This window comes from Triticum urartu, chromosome 4A, assembly GCF_056163025.1.
Source record: "Triticum urartu cultivar PI428250 chromosome 4A, HENAU_Tu73, whole genome shotgun sequence".
NCBI classification, from domain to species: domain Eukaryota; kingdom Viridiplantae; phylum Streptophyta; class Magnoliopsida; order Poales; family Poaceae; genus Triticum; species Triticum urartu.
This window is the reverse complement of record NC_141876.1, coordinates 426478018-426487152: the sequence shown is the minus strand read 5'-3', so window position 1 is coordinate 426487152 and position 9135 is coordinate 426478018. Positions and strand designations below refer to the sequence as shown.

At 48.7% G+C, this 9135-nt stretch overlaps 1 long non-coding RNA gene across 2 annotated transcripts; it reads left to right on the top strand.

Moving 5' to 3' along the window:
- The first annotated feature begins 4236 nt into the window (after positions 1-4236).
- LOC125553903 (uncharacterized) lies at positions 4237-7934 on the top strand. Of its 2 annotated transcripts, XR_015601298.1 has the most exons (3): positions 4426-4677; positions 4772-5126; positions 5221-7934. It is a non-coding gene; the product is annotated as an uncharacterized LOC125553903 (long non-coding RNA). The 2 variants fall into 2 exon arrangements; XR_015601297.1 differs by having other exon boundaries at positions 4237-4677; positions 4772-7934.
- Positions 7935-9135: the final 1201 nt, after the last annotated feature.

The window sequence follows — 9135 nt, the reverse complement described above, 5'->3', positions numbered from 1 at the left end:
TAGATCGGATCAATGGATTTATGCGCCGGACAGCCGCTAAGCGTTAAGAGATCGGCACGACCAAGGACAAAAGCGTCTTCGTCGGCTGAGCGTCGTCCTGGTGTGATCCCTGGTCCCAAGCGGCCACGAGGGGCCTGAAGCTGCCTCCACCGGCAGTGCATGCACAGGGATGATCCTCTCCTTTCCTTTTCCTTTTATTTTATTATTATTAAGGTCAAATCAGCCTCGCAAGAGTCGGAGCGATGCTGGGGCATGTGCAGAACCAAAACGCTTTGGACTCCTACTAGTAGTACAAATCCACTGGGAGTTCACGTATAAGACTCCGTCCAAAAATACAAAGGGCAAGGCCAATGCGTCGCCCCAACCAGGTGCCCCGCAGGCCAGCTAGGTTCGGGTGTCAGGGATGGCTGCCTGGCAGAGTACTAGTGTAGCCTGCAGAAGAGGCGGGTGCTTCGCGGGAAAAAGCTAGGGAAAAGGAAAAAGGTGGGGATTAGCAGCAGCACATTGTTTATCTCCTGGTAGATGCGTACGTGAATGAGGAAGGGAAAGTAGAATAGATGGAAAAAGTAAGAGAGAGGAAGAAACATGGGACCCACAGGTAGCTGATGCTTCTGTTGGGTGAGAGTTGCACCAAACGATGGCTTCACGCATACGAGCCTACATGGAGGGCATGAGACCACCATCTAGTGATGCTTCTATTGTTCATGCCCTAATTGGTTATCACGTCTTTTGGAGGATTGATTGGTCTTCGTACAAGGCATCACTTGTTCTGGCTTTTTACCTCGGATTTTAACGCCTCGTCATCCAAGCAAAGAACACCAGGTTCTATTTTTCTAATTTCTTGTACTGTATATTTTAAATACGCACAAGATATTTTTCTGCTAGTTTGCATGAATTTCTCTGAGTAGATTTCTCTACTAGTTATAATTCGGCCTGTAGAGCGCATCGACATGGTGATCCGTACAGTATCTGGCCAGCCAGCTTCGTCCATAGTCCAGCGGACACCAAGTCCGTAGCCCGGCCTGCCAGATGAATCCAGACTATGTCGCGGGGTCACCACAACAAATAAACTGACCTCAGAGCATCCAAGGACGAGTAACCCCGCATGCCGTATTAAATCCTGGAAAAGCGCACAGATCCAAATAAGTAGTCGAGCAGGTGAACTCGCTGCATACGCGAACAACAAATAAGTCTGCCATCCGAACAACAGTGATCCAGTCGAGGCGGCGGGCAGTGCACCGGGGCTGACATGAATTCAGCTTCGCAGCATGAGTCCAGGAAGATTCCTTGTCCTCTTCTTTTTAAAGTCCAGCAGTTCTTGTTTCTTCACATTTTCTATCGAAGTCTAACCATGGAGCAATTAGTCTAATCTAGCTACCTCTCACGTGAATGCCCTAGAGCACTTTGGCGCAGTTTTTTTGCTCCTATGGTTATCCGGGTTCAGGTGCAATTTTTCCATTTATTTATTTTGTACAATTTCATACATCAAGAAATCCTTTACTTTGGATTTGCACTGTTTGTGTGTGCAGGCCGACATCGTTGCCCCAGGGACCCCGACATTTTTAGGTCGCCATCAAGCCGCGTCGCCGCGTTCTCAGAACAAGTTTGGACGGCGCTGTGGCGGCGTAATTGCCGTGCATATTTGAACCTGCATTGGCATCTACATCCTATTACTTCGTCGAGCTAACCTAGACATCCAGGCTTTTTTTTCTTTTAATTATCTACTTTACTTAAGTTAATTAAGTAGAGGGTATCTTTTATATATAAAAAAAATATGTATTATCATCTCTGGCCTTGCACTATTTTATCTATGCAGGCAGACTTACACCGCGCATTACCTGGCGCGTCAACACCCATCGAGGCCGAAGATAGTTCGGCTCGGCGCAACCATATGGTTATTGACTTTGACTGCGTCAGCGATCACTTCGGCAGGCCGGCATCGTCATCCCAATCGGCATAAATTGGCTCTCTTGATCACCTTCTTGGTTGAATTGCCACACCGACATGTTTGGTTGCCTCTGGAACTTCGGCATCGCTGAGAGAGCTCTACCTCATCGAGTGTTCGGCACAAGGGCCATATTTCTTTTATTACTCACTTTGCATAAATTATTAATCATGCAACGATTTTTTATTATTATCTCCGGCTTGCACTATGTTCCGTGCACAGGTAAATGATTTGGGTCGGGCAGCACTGTCACTCCAGCATACCGACGTGCTGACATGGGGTTTCCGTCGTCGCCTTACCGACCTACCGCGTCACCTCGGCTGGACCGGGGGCTTTTCCATCTCTTCATCAAACCTACCCCAGGGACTCCGGCAGCATCAGCCGACCAGCTTCGTTAGCTCGGCTGGACCAGGGGCTGCTCTTCAACACGTCGACCGCGCTATGTCGCCACTTCGTCAAGCCGAGCTCTTTTCTCTTGGGGGCTGGGACCTCGGCCAAGCCAAGGACTATGTTTTCGTCCCGCCATAAGTCCGGACCTCGTCATCAACACCGAGCACATTAACCAGCTAAGTCTTTTTCATGCTCAACAACTTTCGGTTTTAAATTTCGTTCGGTTCGACCAAGCATTATACTTTTTTAGGAAAGAAGTTTTCGTGTAAAACTTCCTTGTCAAAACTTTGTTTGTGACACACAAATTCAAATACCCTGTTTACTTGGGGGCTTCCTTTATGAAGCCTTTCCTCTTACATATGATTATACTTGTATGGCTTCGTTCCTTATTCGTGTATTACGCCACAATATGCACCATGTTGACTTAAGTGTTCCGCAAGCTGGGTTGCCTTGCTCCTGTGTTTACCCCTACGTTTCCGATTGTTCAGCTAGGGAGTAAAGGGAGCACCTCTGCGATTGTCATGATCAGGTCATCCGAGCTCAGACCTTAGACTGGGTGAAGCCGAAAGCTAGCGCTCTTATTATTTTCAATCATGGTCGGCACACAACGGAACTCATGAATACGAAAAATCTACTGCACAAGTCTCATAGTAACAATGAGCAACCGAAGAAAGGTATCGGTGGAGGTACTATTTTCTTCGAAGATGCTTCTTACACTTCGTCAGTAATATAGCATAAGTTCCTTGAGCGCGCTTTGTCTGTTACAGCCTTATGCCCTTATTGCCTGGTTATCGGAAACACCGTCGATATTCTCGACAGGTGGAGTACATAACACTTTTCGGCCCTTGACCGAAGAGGGAGAAGCCGACGGTCGGTTAAGACGCGTTTGAAGTTCGGGTGAACACATATATGATATAAGTACTTCGGTACATACACTCATTATAGATAAAATTCTTTTACCCAAGTCGCTTGGGGGCTCTTGAATTAGTATGAGTCGTTTTTACTAGTCGTTGCACAGTATTTTTCTACCACCCCTTTCTCGACACATGTGTATGATCAATAGTCGGGTAGCTTGGTTTCTCTCTAAAGCTACTCACGTTTAGTTCGCTAAACTGGCCTGAGAAACACTCCGCCTTCGGGATAGGGAGGTTGAAGCCGAAGGCTCACCCACTTGAAGTCTAGAGATCGGATTTGTCATGTCAAAGCATGACGAAAGTACAATTTTAAGACCAATTTCTTATTGGCACCAAAACAACCTGATTCAATCTAGACATAAAGTTTTTACGCATGTTTTTGGCCTTTGAGATTATAACATCTTTTCACCTATTTTATGTTTTCCTTTCAGGAAGCAGAACATTCTCTTGGTTGAGGTGTTCGGCGTGAAACTCTTTTCTAAAACTACAGTTCGACATCTTTTCTGCTGAATCCCATGTAACGCCCCGTGACCGATGTGCCAGGTACCCTCCAGTTATTCGCTGTTGTTGCATCTTGTCATTGCATCATGTGCATTGCATCATCATGTTTTCAAAACTTGCATCCGTTCGGGTTCCCCAGTTCCGTCCGTTGTCCGTCCCGAGCCCAACCACACTTGCACGCGCCCGCGGCATGTCCGAAATATTATTTTATAAGTGGCCGGGAAATGTTCTCGGAATGGGTTGAAAGTTGGCATGCGGTGTTTTTATGTTGTCAGTAGGTCGCCTGCCAAATTTCATCGCATTTGGAGTCCGTTTGACGCCCCAACGGTTAACTATAGCGGCAGTATAGCCGGTCTATCGTCGGACGTTTTCAGTCTCCGGAAACTGCTGTCGGGCCCTCTCTCTCTTCTCTCCTCTCAGCCTCGCCACAGTTCACCTAGGCCCATGCCTACCCTCTCTGCACAGTGCATCGAACCCCTCGCGCGCGTTCGGAAGTTGTCCTGGACCCGACCCGACCAGTCGTCACCATTGGATCAGGATCAACCCCAAACATCTACGAAACATCTCCGTTTCTTATTTGGATTTTCCTAGCCTATCTATTCTCGACCGTCGGATTTTGATCGGATGATCCAACTCCTCTTTTTTCCTATATATATGTACACCCTAGTCCATCTTTAGACCCAAACCCTAAAACCTAGGGATCTTGTCCCATCCACTCGTCGCCGCCGCCACTCCACCGAATCCACATCGGGATCCCACCTACCCAAATCACCGCCGCCATCTTCCCTTGTTTTCAGCGCCACCCAATCAGCAGCAGCGCCCGAGCGCTCCTCTCTACACCGGCGTCCCCGTCCTGAACCTCATCGTCGCCGCGCACCCTCCCTTGATCCATCGCCCGGGGCCGTTTCCACACTGGATGAACACCAGGCCAGTCCCATGCCCCCTCTCCTGCATCTCACTCCTCTGCTCATCTCTCTCTCTCTCGGAGCTCTCAAATCCCCTCCTTTGCTTCTTATCGCAGGAATCGAACGCAATCGCCGAACGCCATGGCCGCCCTCGCCTACTCACTTTGTTCCTGGACCTCCTGCGCCTCGTCACCCGCGTCTAGCGCCGCCATGGATTCGCACCAAGTCCTCATCACCAGGCCGACCCCGTCCCCTTCTGTTCGTCTCGAGCGTCAAGCGCAGCTGCCTCCTCTGCCGACTTGCTCCCCGCCGAATCCGGTGGCTCGTAGCACCACCGCCGCCGTCGCCTCAAGTCCCTGCCGCCGGCGCCGCGAAGTCCTGATGAAGCCGCAGCTCCATTTGGTGCCTCTGCCTGTGACCAACGCCGTCGCGCCTCGAGCCATCGTCGGCGAGCTACCGTACCAACAGCAGGTCCGGGCTCCCCCATGCCTCATCTTCCTTCCGTCTCCCCGTCTCCCTTCTATTCTCCCAAGTATCTTCCTCTCTGAAACCGCCGCGCCACCAGTTTTCTTCAGGGAGTAGCTCCGCCATCCGCGACCTCTTCTCCGGCAAGATCTGCTCCGCTGCTGCTGCACCGCGTCGGAGACCAGCCGCTTCTCGCGCCGCCGGCAAGCCCCTGCCTCCTTGCTCGCTTTGCCCCGCGTCGCTCCCAAGTACCGTCGCCGCCCTGCTGCCATGTCCCGCCGCGCAGAACTGCTGCGTTCCTCTGCTTCTTCAGTTAGAACACGAGCGAGCCAAGCCGCGTTGACTCTTTCGATCGAGCCAAGCGGGCCGACCCAGCGCGCCCCTGCCGGCCTCTCCCTCTCCACCCACTAGGGCTTGGACCAGTGGTGAGCAGCCGCCCACCTACCCCTGTGCGCTGCTGGGCTGCCAGATTCGGCCTGTTCGTTTTTTTCTCTTGTCAACGATTTGTTAATTTCTCATAGCATTGCATATTTACAGATTTTGCCCCTATTTTAAACTGCTAATAACTTTTGAACCTTGCATCCAAATAAAATATGTCATATATGAAACATGCTTAGAAATTCATCTAGTTTCATAATATGTCACTCTCATCCATGTTTAAAATGTTGTTTGTTTAAATTTGCTTAAATAACTTGCTAAAATGCTTTAATTCATAACTAAAAAACCGTAACTCGGAATTTAATAATCTTTATATGTAAATGGGGTAGAATTTTGCCTAGTTTAACATGGTGGCTTTACTTTGCATGTTTAATAACTCTAAAATTATGTTTAGGGCAAAACAGCACCAAATCTAAAATATGCATATGGGGATTTACCGGAATTTGTTGTTCGTTGCTTCCGGCCTCATTTAAACTTGACTAGATAGGTAGTTTACTTTGCTTCACCCTTGCCATGTTAAGAACATTTAATATTGTTGGGGTACATAAACGAGAGAGAACTAAATAATTGATGTGGTGTTCCGTCAATATGCAACCCGTTGCATATTGAGCTCCACTTAACTTGTAGTGTTGTTTGTGCACTTTGCCATGCCATGCATATTTAAACCAGACATGCATCATACTTGATTGTGCATCATGCCATGTTGATGTGTTGGTTGTTTACTATGTTGTGTGCTTCTTTCCGGTGTTGCTTTTTCGGGTTGGTTCCGTTAACGTCGCGTTTGTGAGGAACCGTTCGACTACGTCCGTTTCTCTTCTTCATGCACTCGTTCTTCTTCCTTGCGGGATTTCAGGCAAGATGACCATACCCTCGAAATCACTTCTATCTTTGCTTGCTAGATGCTCGCTCTTTTGCTATGCCTATGCTGCGATACCTACCACTTGCTTATCATGCCTCCCATATTGTTGAACCAAGCCTCTAACCCACATTGTCCTAGCAAACCGTTGTTTGGCTATGTTACCGCTTTGCTCAGCCCCTCTTATAGCGTTGTTAGTTGCAGGTGAAGATTGAAGTTTGTTCCTTGTTGGAACATGGAGATGTTGTTCCTTGTTGGAACATGTTTACTTGTTGGGATATCACAATATCTATTATTTAATTAATGCATCTATATACTTGGTAAAGGGTGGAAGGCTCGGCCTTATGCCTGGTGTTTTGTTCCACTCTTGCCGCCCTAGTTTCCGTCATATCGGTGTTATGTTCCCGGATTTTGCGTTCCTTACGCGGTTGGGCTATTATGGGAACCCCTTGACAGTTCGCCTTGAGTATAACTCCTCCAGCAATGCCCAACCTTGGTTTTACCTTTTGCCTCACCACCACCTACTTTTCCCTTGGGAGTCGCTCTCTCGAGGGTCATCATTATTTTAACCCCCCCCGGGGCCAGTGCTCCTCTGAGTGTTGGTCCGACCGAGCAGACTGCGGGGCCACCTCGGGGCAACTTGAGGTTTTGTTTTACTCGTAGGATGTCTCATCTGAGTGTGCCCTGAGAACGAGATATGTGCAGCTCCTATCGGGATTTGTCGGCACATTCGGGCGGTGTTGCTGGACTTGTTTTACCATTGTCGAAATGTCTTGTAACCGGGATTCCGAGTCTGATCGGGTCTTCCCGCTAGAAGGAATATCCTTCGTTGACCGTGAGAGCTTGTCATGGGCTAAGTTGGGACACCCCTGCAGGGATTTGAACTTTCGAAAGCCGTGCCCGCGGTTATGGGAAGATGGGAAATTGTTAACGTCCGGTTGTAGAAAACCTGAAGTTGACCTTAATTAAAATGCATCAACTGTGTGTGTTACCGTGATGGTCTCTTTCCGGCGGTGCCCGGGAAGTGAACACGGTGTTGGAGTTATTCTTGATGTAGGTTGTTCTAGGATCACTTCTTGATCATAGTTTCTCGATCGTGCTTTGCCTTCTCTTCTCGCTCTCTTTTGCGAACAGGTTAGCCACCATATATGCTAGTCGCTTGCTGCAGCTCCACATATTACCTTGCCTTACCTATAAGCTTAAATAGTCTTGATCGCGAGGATGTGAGATTGCTGAGTCCCCGTGACTCACAGATACTTCCAAAACCAGCTTGCAGGTGCCGATGTTACCGAGCAGGTGACGCAACCAAGCTCAAGGTGGAGCTCGATGAAGATCTTGTCCTTTGTGTTGTTTCGTTATAGTTGATCAGTAGTGGTGCCCAGTTGGGGTCGATCGGGGACCGTGTCGCTTTTGGGGTTCTTCTTTTATTTTGGTTCCGTAGTCGGACCTTGATTGTATCTGGATGATGTATTGCTTTATTCATGTATTGTGTGAAGTGGCGATTGTAAGCCAACTATGTATCTTTCCCCCTATTGTATTACATGGGTTGTTTGCGAAGATTACCTCACTTGCGACATTGCTTTCAATGCGGTCATGCCTCTAAGTCGTGCTTCGACACATGGGAGATATAGCCGCATCGAGGGCGTTACACCCCACCTCGATATTGTCAAAACATACATGACAGTTGAACTAGTTCCCGAGGAGGTACGATCCTAGGGTCGGCCATGTTGCCCAACCCAATTCTCGGGGGGCTACTGCATTGGCAATCCAATGCAGAAAATTTAAGTGAAATATAGTTTTCAAGGTGATTATGATCCTCAGGTTGGTCGGCCGCACCCAACCTGAGTCTCGAGGACTTTGCACACCACTTTTTGTGTCCCGAAGTATTCTGCCGAGCTAGGAGTTGACCCTCAGGCCAATTTTGCGAATCAACCTGAGTCTCAGGGGCTACTGGGATCAGCGGTCTTATGTCATCCTTCAGGTGCATCTCGGGTTTTAGACCGATACACACCTTGAGGGCTACTGGCTATATATATCTCGACAGAGAATAAATTGCACCAATCAAAAATATTGACCAAAAATAGACCCGCAGTCGGGGTGGTGCACCACCTCGGAAGCAGTCCGGCGTAAAGCTCGGGCGCCAGTGGCTGGCTCCATATAGGGCATTTCCAGCGTTAAACTCGGATAACCTCCTTCAAACTTCTTCAAGCCAAGGTGATCTATGACACCTCGGATATAGTCCGGCATTGGTGCTCTGCTACAAAAGATATCTCGAATGCAGTCCGGTGTTGGAGCTCGGATGCAAGAGGACACCACCGCACGGGAACAACTTCAAACCCGAAGTGTGGCGTAAAAAATAACAAGGCATTGATAAAGGCCGATAACTTAAAGGGCTCCTCGAATACCCGACGTGTAAACTCTCCGGATTCACTTCGGCGATCCTCAAGATCGAAGATGAGATGATTTGTTGAACCAGTTTTCAAGACCGATGGCCAAAGATGAAGAACAATTTGGAAGAATCAAGGAGCGTCCCCAACTTGAAGACCGGTTCAGGGGGCTACTGATGGTGTCCTGGACTAGGGGGTACTCACCACGTCGTCTCCCGATCAGTTAGATTGGGCCGAGGTCCCCCATGGCCGTATACTCATGGGCCAGTTCGGACAACCGATGTATACACTAGGAAGATTCCACAAGACTTGGTGATCAAGACAAGGACTCCTC